General features: G+C 39.6%; 1 long non-coding RNA gene across 2 annotated transcripts in view; it reads right to left on the reverse strand.

Annotated features, from left to right (window-relative positions):
- Window positions 1-17,065, reverse strand: part of LOC148107358 (uncharacterized) — a 40,988-nt gene that overhangs the window by 11,453 nt on the left and 12,470 nt on the right. The window lies entirely within an intron of this gene.

The following is a 17,065-nucleotide window of genomic DNA, read 5'->3' on the forward strand; positions in this document are numbered from 1 at the left end:
CGTGGCCTGCTGGCTCTCACTCCAAGTCCAACATAAATGTTACTAAAGAAAGGTAGATACGATGTGCAGCCATCAAACTAGAAAACAAAATTGACCAAAGACTGGAAAGTATTAAAGAAGGAAATAATAGGTCATAAGTAAAGAGCATGAATAAGAGAAAGCTCTTAATCAAACTCTAATTATAACCCAGAGGCACGGGAGCATAAAGATTAGAAACGTGAAGCCAGAACCAGATTCCCTGAGCTTGTACTCTTACTTCTGGCAGTACTATTTCCTTGTTGTGTAAACCTGAACAAGTGCCTTAGCCTAATGGTGCCTCAGCCTCCTCATTAAAAAGAGATATTTCGTCTACCTCATAAGGCTAAGGATTAAGTGTGCCACTACATATGAAGTTCTTGGAACCCTGTCTGGGATGCAGGAATCACTACATAATTGTTATTATGATTAATACGTCAATTTAAAAAATATATAAATTATTACATTAAAATCCAGCTCACCAATTAAAAGAAGAACTTGTTGCTCAAATCAGGTTAAACAAACAAGACAACCATTTTCTCCATTTGAAACTTAAGAATACAATGGTTGAAATTAGTGCAGCCGCTCTGGAAAACACTATGGAGACTCCTCAAAAAGTTTAAAATAGAGCTACTCTTTGATCCAGCAATTGCACTACTGGGTATTTACCCAAAGAATACAAAAACACTAATTCAAAGGCATACATGCACCCTGATATTTATAGCAGCATTATTTACAATAACCAAATTAGGGAAACAGCCCAGGTGTCCATCTACTGATAAATGCATAAAGAAGAAGTGGGATATATACACAATGGAATATTACAGAGCCATAAAAAAGAATGAAGTCTTACCATTTGCAATGATATGGATAGAGCTAGAAAGGACACTATTCACTGAAATAAATCAGTCAGAGAAAGATAAATGCCATATGATTTCACTCATATATGGAATTCAAGAAACAAATGAGCAAAGGTGGAAAAAGAGAGAGAGGCAAACCAAGAACAGGCTCTTAAGTGTAGAGAACAAACTGATGGTCACCAGAGGGGAGGTAGGTAGGGGGTGGGTGAAATAGGTGATGGGGATTAAGGAGGGCACTTGCTGTGATGAGCACCAGGTGATGTACGGAAGTGTTGGATCACTATATTGTATACCTGAAAATAATATTATTCTGTATGTTAACTAACTGGAATTTTTTTTTTTTTTTTGAGATAGAGAGAGTGCATGCCTGAAAGCCTGAGGAAGGGCAAAGGGAGAGAGAGAGAGAGAATCTTAAACAGGCTCCATGCCCAGTGCATGGATCATGACCTGAGCTGAAATCAAGAGTCAGATGCTTAACCAACTGAGCCACCCAGGCATTCCATTAACTAATGGAATTTAAATAAAAACTTAAAAATAGGTTAAAAAATAAAGATTGAAATATAGAGATTAAAAATAAAAATAGATCGGGGTGCGTGGGTGGCTCAGTCGTTAAGCATCTGCCTTTGGCTCAGGTCACAATCCCATGGTCTTGAGATGGAGTCCCACATCAGGCTCCCTCAGTGGGAAATCTGCTTCTCCTTCTCCCACTCCCCCTGCTTGTTTTCACTCTCTCGCTCTTTCTCTATCAAATAAATAAATGAAATCTTTTAACAAAATAGATCATAAACTTATGCATCAGACATTATAGCTTATCAAAGAGATTTAATGCAAGTCCTTTTAGTGATAAATCAAGCTGTCAAAAATTAGCATACATAGACTATCTAAACAGCATGACTAATTAGTTTGAAATATTAAACATATGAGGAATCTTATACTTACTAAACATAAAAATATGATTTTTTAAACATACATCTATTTACAAAAATTAACCAGTAACAAAGAGACCACACAGTAATCCTCAATAAATTATAGAGAAAACCTGTATAGACTGTTTATCACAACAAAGTAGAAGTGGAAATCATTAACAAAAATGTTAGCTAAAAAAAAAAAAGGTCATATGTCTAGAAACAAAAACACCACTAAATATATCTTATTGGAAGAAGAAATTATGTGAAATTTTGAAATATGTAAAACTGAATAATAAAAATGCTTCATATCAATATGTATGTGATAAAACAAATGTAATACTCAAAATGAAATATATAATTCCAAATATATTTACCAGAAAATAAGAGATAAAAAAATAAATCACCGAAGAGTACACATAAATGTAGGGCTTGTTTGTACTAAAAGCTTTTCTCTGTAGTTTTAATTCAATGTGGGGAGATTTAAGGAGACATAAAGCCATCTTAATTTCTCCTTATCAAAGATCTTAATTTATGTTCTTCTAGAGCCTGGCAGAATCATGTTCCTAAAGTATTTATTTTCCATCATTCTATCAAGGCCTGGTGATATGACTAATTTTGCCCACACCCTGCTCCTTATCTAGCAACAAGGCACCAGCTGCAAGACTCAGTACCAGCTCCTCAGCTTCCACTTGCCAAGGTCCTTAGGATTCTTGCCCCAAGGTGATGAAATCACGTGACTCCCTTCTTCCCAGGCAGCCCCAGACATGCAACACTTACACAAGCTTGTCAGGTCTTTCTATTCTCCTGGTCTTCTTATTTCCCCTCATTCTTTTCCAAATATTGATTTGGAAATATTAGTGATGAATACAATAAATTATCTAGTTACCACTTGTGTGACATTTCCTCCTTTCTTCAAAAATTTTAAAAATATATATATATAAAATATGACTAAATGCTCTGGAGATAGATGTGTATATATTTATATGTACATATGTACATTAGAGACATATATACATTGGAGAGACGGAGAGTACACTAATCCTTTTTTTGCTCTAAGTTCTAAGGGTACAGAAAAAAAAAAAAAAAACAACCGGGAAGACAAATATATCCCTACCATGGGACTTTACAATCTTGTTGGGGGCAAAAACAAAATTAGTGTGTTATATAGTAGGCTGATGCTGAAGAGGAAAATAGAGCAAGTGATGGATGAGAGTACCAAAGAGTGAGAGAGAGAGGGGTGGCAATGATCAGAGGACAGATTTGGAGCTTAAGTCTGACTCCAGTCAGGAGAAGAGACAATAGCATCGTTCTCTAATCAGCCAACACCAGAACCTCCAACACTGTCGATTCCTCCTTTCCTTCATCCTTACTCCCATCAAGGGACCCACCTTCATCCTTACTCCCATCAAGGGACCCACCTTCATCCTTACTCCCATCAAGGGACCCACCTTCATCCTTACTCCCATCAAGGGACCCACCTTCATCCTTACTCCCATCAAGGGACCCACCTTCATCCTTACTCCCATCAAGGGACCCACCTTCATCCTTACTCCCATCAAGGGACCCACCTTCATCCTTACTCCCATCAAGGGACCCACCTTCATCCTTACTCCCATCAAGGGACCCACCTTCATCCTTACTCCCATCAAGGGACCCACCTTCATCCTTACTCCCATCAAGGGACCCACCTTCATCCTTACTCCCATCAAGGGACCCACCTTCATCCTTACTCCCATCAAGGGACCCACCTTCATCCTTACTCCCATCAAGGGACCCACCTTCATCCTTACTCCCATCAAGGGACCCACCTTCATCCTTACTCCCATCAAGGGACCCACCTTCATCCTTACTCCCATCAAGGGACCCACCTTCATCCTTACTCCCATCAAGGGACCCACCTTCATCCTTACTCCCATCAAGGGACCCACCTTCATCCTTACTCCCATCAAGGGACCCACCTTCATCCTTACTCCCATCAAGGAACCCACCTTCATCCTTACTCCCATCAAGGGACCCACCTTCATCCTTATTCCCATCAAGGGACCCACCTTCATCCTTACTCCCATCAAGGGACCCACCTTCATCCTTACTCCCATCAAGGAACCCACCTTCATCCTTACTCCCATCAAGGGACCCACCTTCATCCTTACTCCCATCAAGGGACCCACCTTCATCCTTATTCCCATCAAGGGACCCACCTTCATCCTTACTCCCATCAAGGGACCCACCTTCATCCTTACTCCCATCAAGGGACCCACCTTCATCCTTACTCCCATCAAGGGACCCACCAATTCCTTTAGCATTTTTTTTACTTCTAATGTCTCTGCAACCCATTTCTCCCCCTCATTCCCCAAGACCCTACCCACACCTCTGCCCTTCCAGGAGTCTCCCAGGGGTGTTGGCGTGGGCCTCCCTGGTGTCTGCATTCCATCTTATTATCAGCAATTCTTTTGGGGCACTTAGCACCACTGCTGTGAATTCTTGCCATGAATTCTTGGCTGTTGAGTACAAAGGAAAATCTCAGTTAATAATGCTTTAAGTATGAAACTTTCTCTGTATCAAAGTACATGAATGAGAAGGAAAAAAATTATAAACTATTCAAGCTATGCTACAAAGGTCCACAGAGCCTCCTGGAAAATTAGGAATTTTACCATGTGTCTTCTGAAGCCTCAGCTTCCTCATCTATAGAATGGGAGTGAATAATTCTTACTTCATAGTATTGTTAGGACTGAGCAGAATTAAGTTCCAGCATGTGCCTATTACATAGTAAACCAATTGACGTTTCTATTGTCATTATCATTTCAGATGTGAGGTTTCTCTTAGTTTACCCCTTGGTAATCCTTCTCCCTATGTTCACATTCCCAGAGTTACCCTAAATTCCCTCCCTCCACCACTCCCTATATTAAAGTTAAAAAAGCAAGTCTGTCATCATTCATTTGTACTTGACCAGTAGTGAGATTCTAATTTATTGCGGGGAAATATCAGTGTGTCACCTCAACCACTATTTGCATTTTAAAATTTCAGTCTAATTTCAGAAGATCTTCTACCTCACAGAGTAAGTTGGGAGAAATATGGGCAGTTAAGGGGGTTCAGAGTGAGCTTTCAGAACCTCTCCTTCCTGCTTCCCTAATATGGATAATTAAGAGTTCACCCATTTGCAGCTGTGGAAAGCTGCCCTTGTGGTCAGGGGCATTTTCCAGAATCTAATATTCAGCCCCCTGAGAGTCCCTCCTCACTTCTCTCCTCCTGTCATGAATCAGCTGAATATAGGTTTCAACCACAGTATGCCCAGGGGAGTTCTGGACACTGTAGGAGACATTGCATCTCCTTTTGAGAAATGCAAGACATACTATTTGCATCTTTTGTCAGGAAGAACCCTGCGACAGAAATGTCTGTGTGTGATGCTATTATAAATGGTATCCCAGGCTTCTTTGAACTTGGGTTTCTTACCATAAATGAATATTCAGTATCAAGTTTATCAAACTCCCCTTTTCGGTGTGAATTTGAGAAGCTTGAACCCAAGACCCAGGAGCTGCCAATTCCTGTAGAAAAAACTGCCAAATGAGTGTCTGATGGAGCCACAGCCAGGGTGGAGCTCCAGGTATGCCATCAATGGGAACCCAAATCTTGTTCTGACTCCACATTTTTACAACAATAGTAAGATGATGAAATACATTTAGGATTCATTACATAATAGGGCCTAGTCTCCGCACTCCAAATACAAGTTCTTTGAGGGAAGAGTGAGTTTCCTGTGTGTCCCATCAATGCTTAGCACCTTGTATATGATATAGATTTGTCACCATTGGTTAATTACTATACCCAAATATAAAAGCAGTGTTTTTCCACACTCCACATCCCATCAGACATTGTTTGAGGATGGGCCTCTAATGGGAGGAGGGAACCTCCTGGTGTCTTCAACTCTTTAATTTTGGTATCATGCACGTGATGAAAAGAAATGGTACAATGTCATCCCATGGCCGGCTGGAAGGAATTCCAATGTTAGCCACAACAACTAAAAAAAAGAGTACAATAAAATTCTGAGACTAATATATAGTGTCTTTTGTTGAAAGGGACAAGACTCATGAAAAGTTTCTACCATTTGTGCAAGCTTTTCCTTATAAATCACTGATGGGAAACATGAGATTGTAAATTACTTCAAGCTGGCGGGGCCAGTTTTTAGTGCTGCCAATTACCAGAGACTCTGGATTGACAATGTTGAGACATGTGTGAGCAAGTTAACCCTCTGTGGAGCTGCCAATGATGAAAACAATCCCAAGGGAAGAGCCACCAAGAAATGGGATTATGAGCTACATGAGCAAGAAAAGAAAATGCTTAGTGAAAAAGAAAAAAAAATTATTTTAGAGAAATCACCTGAGCAACAAAATTTCTTGCTTTCTTTTAGCAGCTTTAAAGATAGACTATAAGAAGCACCAAGCAGCTAAGCAGCTGAGCCTTGTTATTCTCAGCTGCATCTAATCGCCCACCTGTTCACACTCATTAACCCTTCATGTCTGATAGCATTTCCATAATTTCCATGGAAGCTGGCATTTTCTCCTCACCTCAGTAATGAACTGTGTAGGGTGTGCAGCTGAAGAGAAAACCAGTGAGCTCCTGGGGATGATAAGCCCGTCCAGAGTCCAGACGGTCCTAGCTGCACAGGATGTGGGTGCCCTGGTCCATGGGACACCCAGGCAAGGAAAGACCCTTTCTGTCCCGTGGCCCCAGGAGACTGCAGTTTAGCACCACTTCTTGCTGCGCCAAGGGTGAGAGCTTTTTCCTCACCTAATAAAATGCATTCTCATTATAGGCTTGACATTATTTACAGATAAACGACATTCCCATTATTTAATTTTCTCCCTGGAAGCCTAACCCACACTGACAGTAATCGTGTTTAGCAGGGTGTCCAACTTAACTGGGACCTGACAGTTTCAAATGACCTGCACAGTCTAATAAATTCTCGCACCAAAATTATGAGAATTAAACACAATGTCTCAAAGATATTCAGAGCCACAAGGGGTGATATTGAGGAGGGAGGTACAGATAAAGTTATTTCTATAAAGCATTTCTTACAATTACCCTGACTCAGTCACTCGATATTATTAAGCACTGATTTTGCTCTAATGCTGCACTTGTTTACATATTTCTCTGTCATGGTTCCTACAGCCCAGTTAGCTTCTGGAGAAGGCCTGCCATCTGTGTGAATGTCAGGAAAACTCTGGGCACTGGCTAGGGCTCAGAAAAGTCTTCTGTGTCTGATGTTGGAAACACTCTCCACTGGGGCTCAGTGCCATGACTGTCTCTGCTCTCTCTCCCCTTTCTTATTCTTTTCCTACCTGTAACAGAGAAAAGCAGAAAAGAAATGCCTCCAAGAGAAGCCGAGTTTGGTCACCAGTGGGGAAGTTTGCGGAAAGCTGAAACATAATTCTGAGAAAACCTGCTCTCCACTTTTGGCTCAGAACCAAAATATGCCTCCTCCCTGAATCCCCGGCTGAGCAGCACTTGGGAGGGAGACACCTGGAAGGGACAGGCTGCATTCCCAACTAGCTGACCTGAGAAACAGTGCCTCAACCAGCCCACAAAGCTCCCTCGCCCTCAGAGGGCACATGCTGTTTTTAATTCCCCGTCTTAGATGTGTCTACTTATATATCTGCCTTGGGGACTGTCCTGGGAAGCAGAGGGCTTTCTCTGCTCACATTACATCCTCTGACTTTGCACAGAGCCGGCACAGAGTAAGTGTTTAAGGGATGTCTTTTGAATAAACAAGCAAATGTGTCAGTCTATGGACTCCTTTCCTCCATGTTCTTCTGTCTCTCATGCTTCACTTTGGCCCTTTACGATTCCCCTTTCCCTTCATCTTCACCTGGCAATCTGATTTTACCTGAATGAAAATGCTGGGGAAGGAGCAGAGAGCACCTCGAGAGCTTCTCAGAAACTCTTCATGTTGGTGCCAATAGACACAAATTCAAGGGTAGTTCAAGTTCCATGCTTCAATGGTCCAATTATTTGCATATAAGTTATTATTATTACTATCACTATTATTATTGCTATTAAACTAGTTACCCAGATTTCATGAGGAAAAGAATTAGACCCATTATCACTCTGATAAATGCTTCCAAGTTTAACGCATGAGAACCAGTTCAAAACAAGAGATTGATCTGAAAGTCCTGGTAAATATTTCGGATATTGCAGTAAGTTATAGGGGACACTGTAATGCCATCTTTTTGTGCTAAAAATTTCCCGCAATCTTAGTTCATCCTTTCTCAGAGTCTATAAACAGATGCAAATAGTTTTGGGTCCTTCACTGCCATAATCTAATTTTACACAGGATTCACCTACCTGTACATTTTACTCCTCCCCAAATGCAGCAGCTGTAACTGCTTTGAAACCCTTGAATGGGGATGGAGCTCATACACCATAAGCTTCCTTAGGAGGACATTGAATAGCAAATTGTGTATCACATTGAAAGAGTGCGAAATAGTCCATTACAGACTTCTCAAATAGGGAGCTTCTGGAGTGACGATGGGAGAAGGAGCCTCTAGAAAGATTCTCTTCTGTGCTTGTGAGCCACCCCTGCCTTCACTGGCAGTTCAGAAGCCCACTTGACATTAGACAATAGAGGAAGTTTGGAGGTAGTGTGGGAGAAGAGACTGGGGGGCTGAGAAGAAACTCACAACTGTCCCAACCCCAGGGAAGAGACCCAGCAGCTATCTGGGGCCCCTCTGCCATGTGACCCCTGCCAAGGTCCTCTTCCTGAACACCCTGGATTCTACTGGCAATTGTGAGCACTGTGGAATGGACTGTGGGGGAGAAAAACAGTGAAGAGGAAAGAAGTGGAAGGGATATTTAAAAATAAAAGTGAAAAAATAAAAAGGAACAATGGAATAAGAGCAAACTGAGAGGGATAAAACCTGGGAAAGCTCTGGTGGGAATCTGCAATACCAACATAGAGACATCTGGAGGAAGACACTGCTCCATCTTGTTCAGTGAAAAACTCCTGTGGTTTCTAGCAGCTAGATGTAAGTTGTATTAGCAAGCTTCTCTTGTTTCCACTGCTACCCCTCAAGTCAACTCGGACTATAAAATAGCCATATAACCTGCCTCCCTACCTTCCAGCTGTGGTCCTCAAACTGTTTTACATGGCAAGCCCTCTGGTTGTCTAATCTATCTAGAATTATACATAATTCTATCCAGTTATTCCCTAATTAAGACCCATTAATGGGACACACCTCCCTCAATCCAAACACAAATCAGAAATAGATAATATAGAAAAATAGAAAACTAAAACCATTAATGAGGCTCTAAAAACAGGATAAATCTCTGTATGAACCAGGAACAGAAGAGAAATACAAGTCAGTGTGCTCTGCTAAAGCTAGAGCCTGCTGGATGCCCATTCTGGAATGAGGCTGTAGCAGTCTGAAGTTTGGGTCCAGTGAGGGGTAAAGAGGATAAAATTACTCCAGTCAAGAATGGGGATCTAGTCTGGCATTACTTAACAGCTCCCACCCCTACTCCCAGTACCCTCAAAAAAAGAAACTAAAGAAACTAAAAGGTGTAGCTAATCATCCCCTGGGGGCTAGAATTTTTAGTAAGCTACAAGCCCAGGAAGGAAAAAGAAGATAGAAATGCAGTCCCCAGTCAAGTCAGGAAGCAAGCCATGGTACTATCCCCAATACCACTGTAAGACAGGAACCCTGTAAGGCCAGGTTTAGGGCAGAGAGTCCTGAGCAGCTGGGCAAAAGGAACCACAAAACCACTGGCCTAGAAGGGGTAAGCACAAAAGGAAACAGAAAGAAGAAAAACAGAACAAAAGCCTCCCACACAAAATAAGCCTGCAAAGCAAAATTCCAAAACAGAGGAAGAAATCTAATACTGAGATAGACAGCCAACAAAATCAACATTCAAAATATGAATATGCCCCATAGGAAATTAAGTTTGTGGATCCATGTCCCAAACTTTAAAATAGATGTTTGAATTGTCCGATGAGATAAATGAATAACTTCCATTTTTAAAGAGTGGAAAATTTTTAAATAAAAACAGAAATAAATGAACAATATAAAGCATTGAGTTAGAAAACCAAATAAATGAGATATGTCCAGCCCTGACACAGAGAAGGAGTGAATTGCTAGGAATGTTCCCTGAATACACCACAGAGAGATTATATTCAATTAAGATACACAGAGAATGGACTGAGCAGCTCTAAATGCCCAACAGGAGTTCTCAGACAAGGAAATGCAACCACTATTCAAAATTTAAAATTGTCCAAATGTGAAGAAAGACTTTAGATGAATCTTCAGGTGGAAAGTACATTCCAAGTACCAATCAGGATAAATAATGGTAAAGCCATTCCCAGAACCATCATAATAAAACTGAACATGAAGAATACAAAAAAAAATGTTTACAGCTACAAGAGAGAAGGCAGATTATCTACAAAGAAACTACAGTTAGAATTACACCGGAACTTCTCATCAGCAACAATTGACAGAAGACAATGGCATATTTTCAACTTAAGAAAAATTAGTAACTCTCAGCCTCAAATTTCATACCCAGATAAACTGTAATTCAAGATTCCAAGGGTGAAAATATGTATTCAGACATAGAAAAATTAAGACTTAAGTACCTAAAGACCCTCACTTAAAAAATATTAAAAGATTATTTCAGGAAAAAGTAAAAAAGGAACTCAGAATATAAAGATAATTAAAAAATGAAAGGTAACCAGAGAAAAAGATAAAATGTTTTGGTAAATCTAACTATTAACTTGGCAGGGGAGACCTTTTTTCAAAGGAACTAGAAACAAAGATAAGATGCATAGAATATTCTATGGATGGTTGATATGTGCTAAGGACCATGTCACATTCAGGAGCAGGATAGAAATACTATGTTAGAAAAATGTATAATTAAAGATGTTGGTTTAAAAGTTAAGAATAACTGACTAAAGAATGGAAACAAAATGTATAGCTTCTCAGATGGAGCTTGGGAAGATGGCAGAGTAGGAGGACCCTGGCCTCACCCCAATCCACGTTTACAACGAGATATCATCCACATCCAAGTCAGTAAACTGGAGAGTGAGCCAAAGACTGGCAGAACAAACTCCACAACTAAATATAAAAAAGAAACTACAACTAAAATGTTAGGAAGGTCAGAAAGGCAAGGAAAGGCTACCCACAGGAGGGATAGGGCTACATGCATGGAGAAGACAGAGAAACAGACCCTCACAACAGGGGCAAACAGACCCTCACACACTCACATGGGGAGACTAATCCCTATAACATTTGGCTTTAAAAATCAGAGGGGCTGAATTCTGCAGGTTTTTAAAACCAGTTGGACTTGGAGCCTGGAGCTTTAAAAGTCAGCTGACTCCATACTGGGTAAGCCAGGAGGGTGATAGCCCAGTCTCTGCCCTTAAAGAGACAGCAGACTGCACAGAAAAGCTACATAAAAATGGCAGTTTACACAAACAGGAGCAAACAGGGGCAAACAGGAGACAGATCTATTCATACTGATTTCAGAGCATGTTGGGGGATGTCTCTGAAAATAAGGGAGTTGACAGGAGCCATTTTCTTCTTCAGCCCCCAGCATAAACATGAGCCACCTGCAGTAGGTGGCTCTACAGAGACATTTACCATATAACCTGCAGGCAATGCGCCATGCCCATGAGTTCTCCTGCCCACGCCAAGCCTGCTAGCCTCAGCCCTGGGCTCAAAGCAAATGTTATTAAAGCTGCATGTGCACCCCACCCAGCACCAGGTGCACAGCTGCCAACAGGCACCACACCAGCCTCCAGGCAGTGACCAGAAACCTGCCCGCAGCCATCATCATACACTGGGCCCAGCCCCACTCTGCCATTACCCACTCGGTAGCACACCCAGCCTCATGCCCCTGGCTGCCCTTGCACACAGCCCCCAGTTGTATCACTTCAAGGAATCTCTTATATTATAAGACTCGTGGCCCACTACAAATTTAGCTAACAATGCCATCCTGCTTCCAAGTTCCCTGGCAGGTATGCCATCCCAAAACTTGCCTGCCTGGGTCCTACTAACATCACAGAGAGCAAGCACAGCCTATAACAGGCAGAATGTCAGTGCAAATGACTGCACTGAAAGGAAGAGTGACTCAGACACAACAGCAAGGTGTAAGCAACACACATAGGATGCTCTCCGGAAATGTCAGGTTCTGGTGAACAGGGTTCACTGCACTGCAGGGCACTCCAGGTCCTCTTCTTCATAAAGTCACTACTTTCAAGAACAGAAGACATAGCTGACTTTCCTACGCACAGAAACAGACACAGATAGGCACACAAGAGAGGACACCGAGAAATTTATCCTAAATGAAAGAACAGGACACTGACATGGCCAGAGATGTAAGCAAAACATATATAAGTAACATCACTGATAGAAAATTTAAAGCAATGATCATAAGGATACCTACTGGACTTGAGAAAGAATGGAAGGCATGAGTGAGACCCCTAATACAGAGATAAAGAATAACATATCAGAGATAAAGAGCTCAATAAATGACTGAAAAACATGCTCAATGGAATAAACAGCAGGATGGAAGAAGCAGAGGAAAGAATTAGTACGTAAAAGACAGAGTAATGGAAAGTAATCAAGCTGAACAGAAGACAGAAAAAATAATTATGCAAAATGAGAACAGACAGGGAAGTCAGTGACCCCATCAAATGTAATAACATTCATATTATAGGAGACCCAGAAGGGGACAGAAAGTTTATTTGAAGAAATAATGGCTGAAAACTTCCCTAATCTGGGGAAAGAAACAAATATCCAGATCCAGGAAGCACAGAATTCCCATCAAAATCAACAAAAGCAGACCCACATCAAGACATATTGTAATTAAATTGGTAAAATATAGTGACAAAAAAAAAGTTTAAAGCAACAAACAAAAGAAGTAACTTACAAGGGAAACCCCACAAGGCCAGCAGGAGATTTTTCAACAGAAACTTTGCAAGCCATGAGGGAGTGGCATGATTTATACAAAGTGCTGAAAAGAAAAAAATGTGCAGCCAAGTATATTCTATCCAGCAAGGCTATCATTCAGAATAGGAGAGATAAAGAGTTTCCCAGATAAAAACTAAAGGAGTTCATGACGGGCAAGAAAGAGTCCCCTTTAGGACTCTGAGTGGAAAGGAAAGACCAAATATGACAGTATAAAGGTAGAAATTACAAAGTCATTAAAAATGAATACTGCTGTAAAAAATTAGTCAAGGAATTCACAAAAAAAATAGGATATAAAATGTAATAATATATACCTAAAACGTGGGGAGAAAAGGAAAAAAGAATGGGTTCAAATTTAAATGACTATCAACTTAATATAGACTGCTTTATGTAGAAAAGGTTATATACAAACCTAACGGTAACCATATATCAAAACCACTTATAAATATGCAGAGAATAAAGAGAAAGAAATACAAATATATCACTAAAGAAAATCAGCAAACATGAAAGAGGGAAAGACAAGCAGGATCACAGAAAATCTTCAGAAACAACCACAAAGCAAATAATAAAAACAATAAATACATATTTATCAATAATTACTTTCACTGTAAATGGACTAAATGTTTCAATCAAAAGATGTAGGGTGAGAGAATGGATAAAAAAAACAAGACCCATCTATATGCTGCCTACAAAAGACTCATTTAGACCTAAAGACACCTGCAGATTGAAAGTGAGAGGATGAAGAAACATCTATCATGCAAATGTCTGTCAAAAGAAAGCCAGAGTAGCAGTACTTATATCAGACAAAATAAATTTTAAAACAAAGGCTAAGAAGAGACAAAGAGTAATACTGTATAAGAACACTATATAATCATAAAAGGGATAATCTAACAAGAAGATATAACAATTGTAAATATTTATGCACTCAACATAGGAGCACCCAAATACATAAAGCAGCTAATAACAAACATAAAGGAACTAATCCATAATAATACAAAACAGTAGGGGACTTTACTGTCCCACTTACATCAATGGACAGGTCATTGAAACAGAACATCAAGAAGAAAACAATGGCTTTGAATGACACTGAACCAGAAGGTTTAACAGATATATTCAGAACATTCCATCCTAAAACAACAGAATACACATTCTTTTTGAGCGCACACAAAATATTCTCCAGAATACACCATATATTAACTCACAAACAAACCTCAACAAATTCAAGAAGATCAAACTTATACCATGCATCTTTCCTGAATACAACACAAGTCAACCACAAGAATAAATCTGGAAAGACCACAAATACATGGAGATCAAATAACAGGTTACAAAACAATGAATGGATGAACCAGGAAATAAAGGAAGAAATAAAAAGAGTACAGGGAAACAAATGAAAATGAAAACACAACAGTCCAAAACCTTTGGGATGCAGCAAAAGTGGTTCTAAGAGAAGTTTATAGCAACACAGCTCTACCTCAAGAAGCAAGAAAAATCTCAAATAAACAACCTAAAACTTAAACCTAAAGGAGTTAGAAAAAGAACAACAAACAAAACTAAATCCAGCAGAAGGAAGGAAATAATAAAGATTAAAATGGAAATAAATGATATAGAAACTAAAAAACCAATAGATCAGATCAAGGAAACCAGGAGCTAGTTCTTTGAAAAATGCAATAAAAATGATAAACCTCTAGTCAGACGTATCAAGAATAAAAGAGAAAGTACTCAAATAAATAAAATCACAAATGAAAGAGGAGAAATAACAACCAGCACCACAGAAATACAAACAACTGTAAAAGAACATTATGAAACACTATATTCCAATAAATTGGACAACCTAGAAGAAATGGATAAATTCCTAGGAACATATGACCTACCAAAACTGAAACAGGAAGAAATAGAAAATTTAGACAGACTGATAAGCAGCAAAAAATTGAATCAGTCATCAAAAGACTCCCAAAAGACAGACATCCAGGATCAAATGGCTTCACAAGTGAATTCTACCAAACATTTAAAGAAAAGTTAATATCTACTCCTCTCAAACGTTTTCAAAAAATAGAAGTGGGAGAAAAAGTGCCAGATTCATTCTATGAGGCCAGCATTACCCTGATAAAGATCAAAATCAGATAAAGACACAGAAAAAAATGATAACTACAGGCCAATATCTCTGATGAACATAGATGCAAAAATCCTTGATAAAATACTAGCAAATGAATTCAACAATACATTAAAATATTTATTCACCATGATCAAGTGGGATTTATTCCTGGGTTGCAAGAGTGGTTCAATATTTGCAAATTAATCAATGTGATATATCAATAAAGGAAAGGGTAAGAACCATATGATCATTTCAATAGATCCAGAATAGGCATTTGACAGAATACAATATCCATTCATGATAAAAACCTTCAACAAAATGGGTTTAGAGGGAACATACCTCAACAAAATAAAGGCCATATACGAAAAAAAAAAAAAAAACAGAGCAAACATCATCCTAAATGGGGAAAAACCGAATGTTTTTCCCCAGGGTCAGGAACAAGACAAGGAATCCACTCTCACCACTTTTATCTAACATAGTACTAGAAGTCTTGGTCCCAGCAATCATACAACAAAAAATAAATTTAAAAAAGGCATCCAAATCAGTAAGAAAGAAGTAAAATTTTCACTATTTGCAGACAACATGATACTATGTGTAGAAAGCCCAAAAGACTCCACCGGGGTGCCTGGGTAAGCGTCTGTTTTTGACTCGGGTCATGATCCCAGGGTCCTGGAATCGAGCCCCACATTGGGCTCCTTGCTCAGTGGGGAGCCTGCTTCTCCCTCTCCCTCTGCTGCTCCCCCTATTTGTACTATGTGTCAAATAAATACATAAAATCTTAAAAAAAAAAGACTCTACCAAAAAAATTGTTAGAACAGATAAACAAATTCAGTAAGTCACCCGATACAAAATCAATGTAGAGAAATCCATTCCATTTCTTTTTTTTTTTTTATGTTCAGTTAGGCACTGTATAATACATCCTTAGTTTTTGATATAGTGTTCATTAATTGCATAAACAACCTCCTTAATACCCTCCTTAATACCCACCACCTAGATACCCCATCCCCCAACCCCCCACCCTTCTGAAACCTTCAGATTGTTTCCCAGAGTCCATAGTCTCTCATGGTTCGTCTCTCTCTCTCTGATTTCTCCCCCTTCAGTTTTCCCTCCCTTCCCCTATGGTTCTCAGTGCTATTCCTTATGTTCCACATAAGAGTGAAACCATATGATAATTGTCTTTTTCTCCTTGACTTATTTCACTTAGCATAATCCCCTCCAGTTCCATTCATGTCGATGCAAATGGTGGGTATTCATCCTTTCTGATGGCTGAGTAATATTCCATTGTATATATGTTCCACATCTTCTTTATCTATTCATCTGTCGAAGGGCATCTCGGCTCCTTCCACCATTTGGCTATTGTGGACATTGCTGCTATGAACATTGGTGTGCATGTGCCCCTTTTTTCACTACATATGTATCTTTGGGGTAAATACCTAGCAGTGCAATTGCTGGGTTATAGGGTAGCTCTATTTTTAATGTCTTGAGGAACCTCCATACTGTTTTCCAGAGTGGCTGTACCAGCTTGTATTCCCACCAGCAGTGTAAGACAATCAATATGATAGAGCACATTAATAAAAGACAAAAACCATATGATCCTCTCAATTGATGCAGAAAAAGCATTATAACATCCTTTCTTGATTAAAACTCTCCACAGTGTAGGAATAGAGGGAACATATCTCAAAATCATAAGAGCCATCTATGAAAAGCCCACAACAAATATCATTGTCAATGGGGAAAAACTGAGAGCTTTTCCCTTAAGGTCAGGATTATGACAGGGATGCCCACTCTCACCACTTTTGTTCAACATAGTACTACAAGTCCTAGGATCAGCAGTCAGACAACAAAAAGAAACAAAAGGCATTCAAATCGGCAAAGAAGAAGTCAAACTCTCTCTCTTCACAGATGACATGATAATTTATGTGGAAAACTCAAAGACTCCACCCCCAAATTACTAGAACTCATACAGCAATTCAGCAACATGGCAGGTCACAAAACCAATGCACAGAAATCTTGCATTTCTATACACTAACAATGTGACTGAAGAAAGAAATTAAGAAATCAATTCCATTTACAATGGCACCAAAAACCATGATACCTAGGAATAAACTTAACCAAAGAGGTAAAGGATCTGTACTCTAAAAACTGCAGAACACTTATGAAAGAAATTGAGGAAGGCACAAAGAGATGGAAAAACATCCCATGCTCATGGACTGGAAAAATAAACATTGTGAAAATCTC

The sequence above is a fragment of the Ursus americanus genome, chromosome 31 (assembly GCF_024610735.1).
Source record: "Ursus americanus isolate L20-20 chromosome 31, mUrsAme1.1.p, whole genome shotgun sequence".
NCBI lineage: Eukaryota > Metazoa > Chordata > Mammalia > Carnivora > Ursidae > Ursus > Ursus americanus.